At 62.4% G+C, this 5,000-nt stretch overlaps 1 pseudogene; it reads right to left on the minus strand.

Annotated features, from left to right (window-relative positions):
• LOC124774444 overlaps window positions 1–5,000 on the minus strand; it is a 7,961-nt pseudogene that overhangs the window by 2,023 nt on the left and 938 nt on the right.

Consider the following 5,000-nt stretch of genomic DNA (forward strand, 5'->3'; position numbering starts at 1 on the left):
ACATTGAAGCCCCTCTGCGCGAGTCCACGGGCGACATAACGCACTACAGCGTCATGGCGCTTGACCCGGGACCCGTGCGTCCTAAAGCAAGCCTGAAGTACGTGGTTGGCGGTCTCCACGGCCTGGCACCCCGCGCGGCATCTGGTGTCCGCCTCCCGCCCGCGACTGCGCCGTGCCTTCGTAGGGAAGGCGTTGATGCGGGCGCGGAGGGCGTCGATGTATTCACGCCCAGATAGCAGGCGACTGGTGTCGGCGACCCACTGATGTTGGCCACTGACGGCGGCAGAAGATGACAGTGCCGCACCGTCAATGGCGATGTGTAGGCGCGCCGCCCACATTTCCCCAACCTGCGTTGACGATTTGAGGAGGTGGCCCTCCCACATTAGGTGGCGCTCCAGCACCTCGATCTCACGCTGCACCTCATCCATGCCTGCACCGTCGCAGGCTGGCCCTATCTTCTTCAGCGCCAGGAGACGGGACCGACGGAGGGTCGGACCCATCCATCGGCAAGATGGAATGCCGAGGCCCCCCTGGGCAACAGGAGCGTGGAAGTATCCCAGGGGGGTGTCCGCCGGAAGGCGGAACCATCTCCTGACGGCGGCCCGGATGGTAACGTCGGCCGACTTCAGTGCACCCACCCGGGTGCGGCTGAGGGCCAGCCCGTGGTACAGGCCAGGGAGAAGTACATTGGTGAGAGCGTGGAGGCGCTGTTGCGGCTTCAGCGGAGCTCGGGAGATGACGTCAAGCTGCTCCACCAGGTGGCTACGTGGATTGAAGACACAGCGACCCGCCGTGGAAAATTGCAGCCCCAGGTACCGGAAGGTTTCACCCACACGCAGGGCAGGCATGGTGGTATTGCCTGCTGTGAAGGTGACGTTGCTGTCCACCTTCACCTTCTTCTCGCGCCCTGACGCGACTAAGGCGAGGGTGAAACACTTCCGGGCGTTGATCTGCAGCCCCAGGTGGGCGAGGGCTGCGGTAGCTGCGTCGATGAGGGACTGCAAGCCCCTCGGGGTCGCTGCAAACAGCAAGACGTCATCTGCAAAGGCCGCAGCGTTGACTCTGCGACCGAGAATCCGAGCTCCGATGTGGGAGGGCAGGTGGCCTAAAACGTAGTCCACCGCAAAGTTGAACAGGAGGGGGGAGAGGGGATCGCCCTGGCGAACGCCCCGTGCTGGCTGCACCGACACGCCCACGCCGGCGCCGTCCGCTATCACTGTCGTGCTGCCCTCGTAGCACCGCTCGACATACTCGACAAAGCAATCCGGCAGGCCATGCGCCTTCAGCACGGGGCGAAGGGCAGCATGATCTACCGAATCGAATGCCTTAGATACGTCGATCGACGCCACAAAGACAGAGCGGCAGGAGCGAACTGCGTCGGTGAGAGCAGTGTCCAAGATGAAGGTATTTTCCAACATCCCATCCCGAGGGATGAATGCCCGCTGACGTTCGTCCACAGCACATGCGCGCATCAGGCGTGACGCGAGAACCTTGTGAAAGGTCCGCGCCAACACCGAGCAGACCGTAATGGGGCGAAAGTCAGCGGGGGATGTTGGTGCAGCCGTTTTCGGGAGAAGGGACGTCCGCGCGCGAAGCAGGCGTTCCGGAAGGGCGCGGGCCAGAAGGAAGAGATTCATCACTTTCACCAGGACTTCGTGCGGCAGGCGCCGCAACTCCGCTGGGGTAAGGCCGTCCGGCCCGGCTGCTGATCCCCTGGGCGGCAACGCGGCGGCGACCTCCTCATGTGTGACCGGCCCCCATATGCACTCGAGAGCGACAGGCTCTGAGTGCGGGAGGAGGCGGTCACGAATGAAGCCCGCGGTGGAGATGGGCTTCTTGGTGAAGAGGTCCGCCCAGAAGTCCAGCAGACCAGGGATGGCAGGTGGCGGCTGGAGCAGGGTGCCATCCAAGAGGCCGCGCACGCAACGTGCACGCGACCGTCGGAAGGCATCCTGCGTTCTCGCGTACTCCCAGCGGCGCCGCTTGCGCTTCTGCGTCGGCGGCGCGGCAGGCGGCCGCTTCGATGGTTGGCGCGGCCGCTGTGTCCTGGTGATCGATCTCTCCCCTCTGGACCCGACCGACGCAAGGGCATCCGGGAGCATGCCCAGGATGACATCGGGCGGCGTGCCCCGCCCCAGACCTATGACACGATCCAGGGCAGAGAAACGCTGGGCGGAAGCGGGTAGCCCCGCCAGATGCTCCCAGATGGCGGCGTCAGTCGGCCCCTCCGGCGGCGGCCCGGTGGTGTCGGCCGCGAAGTCCTCGGCTGCGTCGACGGGCGGCGCAGCGGCCTCGCCCGCGTCAGGCAGCGGGCTCGCTGCACCCCGGCGGGACGCCGGCTCTTCCCCCCGACCGATCTCAAGCGCCTCCATGAATTGGCGGACAAGCTGCTTGTGGGCAGCTTGCCGCCGTCGGCACTTGATTGCCTCAAGCGTTCGGTCGGGGAACATCCTGATGAGTTCTTGATTTACAAAGAAGAACCGGGCGTCCCTCTCGAGGAACAGTTCGGCCTCTGCCTTGGCGAGCGACAGGACTTCTTCCTCCGTCCACCTCGCGCGATGCCTCTCCGTGACGATCTCCGCGTTGGCGGCCGCAAGGTGTTGGCGGCGGCGATGGACCCCGAGACCGTTCTTGGTGGTGAAGCTGCGGTGGCACTCACTACAGGTGTATTCAGCTGCAAAAGTTACAAGATTTTCGGCACGGCCGGTTGGCCGGCTAGGTGCTGGGGGAGTTGGGGTGGCACCTTCAGCGGAAGGGCCACCACTTATTCTCTGATTACTGCCCCCAACTAAAAAAGGGATAGTGCGAGGGGGGGCTGGTAACCCCCCCAAGCCCCTGGTGCGGTCTTCCACTCTGCGAAAATCAGCGGGCCCACGAGAAGGGGAGAAGACCGCAGGAGAGGAGAGGCTAAGAGGGCTAGGCCCATGTATTGCGCATCACTCTCCCTGTAACTATAACCCAAGGAAGGCACCTCGCAGCAGCAGCACGACTACATCAAGACCGCACTTCGAAAAGCCAAGTCCGGATGCAGCCACACCGCCGCCACTTGGCCACCTTAAGAGAGTCATAGTTACTCCCGCCGTTTACCCGCGCTTGCTTGAATTTCTTCACGTTGACATTCAGAGCACTGGGCAGAAATCACATTGCGTCAACACCCGCTAGGGCCATCGCAATGCTTTGTTTTAATTAGACAGTCGGATTCCCCCAGTCCGTGCCAGTTCTGAGTTGATCGTTGAATGGCGGCCGAAGAGAATCCGCGCACCCGCGCGCCCCCGGAGGAGCACGCTAAGGCGGACGCGGCCTCGCAGCAAGGAAGATCCGTGGGAGGCCAAGGCACGGGACCGAGCTCGGATCCTGCACGCAGGTTGAAGCACCGGGGCGCGAACGCCGCGCAGGCGCGCGCATCCTGCACCGCCGGCCAGCACGAGGCCGACCAACGGCGAGAGCAGACCACGCCCGCGCTAAACGCCCGCACTTACCGGCACCCCTACGGCACTCACCTCGCCCAGGCCCGGCACGTTAGCGCTGACCCACTTCCCGACCAAGCCCGACACGCCCCGATCCTCAGAGCCAATCCTTATCCCGAAGTTACGGATCCAATTTGCCGACTTCCCTTACCTACATTATTCTATCGACTAGAGGCTCTTCACCTTGGAGACCTGCTGCGGATATGGGTACGAACCGGCGCGACACCTCCACGTGGCCCTCTCCCGGATTTTCAAGGTCCGAGGGGAAGATCGGGACACCGCCGCAACTGCGGTGCTCTTCGCGTTCCAAACCCTATCTCCCTGCTAGAGGATTCCAGGGAACTCGAACGCTCATGCAGAAAAGAAAACTCTTCCCCGATCTCCCGACGGCGTCTCCGGGTCCTTTTGGGTTACCCCGACGAGCATCTCTAAAAGAGGGGCCCGACTTGTATCGGTTCCGCTGCCGGGTTCCGGAATAGGAACCGGATTCCCTTTCGCCCAACGGGGGCCAGCACAAAGCGCATCATGCTATGACGGCCCCCATCAACATCGGATTTCTCCTAGGGCTTAGGATCGACTGACTCGTGTGCAACGGCTGTTCACACGAAACCCTTCTCCGCGTCAGCCCTCCAGGGCCTCGCTGGAGTATTTGCTACTACCACCAAGATCTGCACCGACGGCGGCTCCAGGCAGGCTCACGCCCAGACCCTTCTGCGCCCACCGCCGCGACCCTCCTACTCGTCAGGGCTTCGCGGCCGGCCGCAAGGACCGGCCATGACTGCCAGACTGACGGCCGAGTATAGGCACGACGCTTCAGCGCCATCCATTTTCAGGGCTAGTTGCTTCGGCAGGTGAGTTGTTACACACTCCTTAGCGGATTCCGACTTCCATGGCCACCGTCCTGCTGTCTTAAGCAACCAACGCCTTTCATGGTTTCCCATGAGCGTCGATTCGGGCGCCTTAACTCGGCGTTTGGTTCATCCCACAGCGCCAGTTCTGCTTACCAAAAGTGGCCCACTTGGCACTCCGATCCGAGTCGTTTGCTCGCGGCTTCAGCATATCAAGCAAGCCGGAGATCTCACCCATTTAAAGTTTGAGAATAGGTTGAGGTCGTTTCGGCCCCAAGGCCTCTAATCATTCGCTTTACCGGATGAGACTCGTACGAGCACCAGCTATCCTGAGGGAAACTTCGGAGGGAACCAGCTACTAGATGGTTCGATTAGTCTTTCGCCCCTATACCCAGCTCCGACGATCGATTTGCACGTCAGAATCGCTACGGACCTCCATCAGGGTTTCCCCTGACTTCGTCCTGGCCAGGCATAGTTCACCATCTTTCGGGTCCCAACGTGTACGCTCTAGGTGCGCCTCACCTCGCAATGAGGACGAGACGCCCCGGGAGTGCGGAGGCCGCCGCCCCGTGAAGGGCGGGGAAGCCCCATCCTCCCTCGGCCCGCGCAAGGCGAGACCTTCACTTTCATTACGCCTTTAGGTTTCGTACAGCCCAATGACTCGCGCACATGTTAGACTCCTTGG

This window comes from Schistocerca piceifrons, unplaced genomic scaffold, assembly GCF_021461385.2.
Source record: "Schistocerca piceifrons isolate TAMUIC-IGC-003096 unplaced genomic scaffold, iqSchPice1.1 HiC_scaffold_961, whole genome shotgun sequence".
NCBI classification, from domain to species: domain Eukaryota; kingdom Metazoa; phylum Arthropoda; class Insecta; order Orthoptera; family Acrididae; genus Schistocerca; species Schistocerca piceifrons.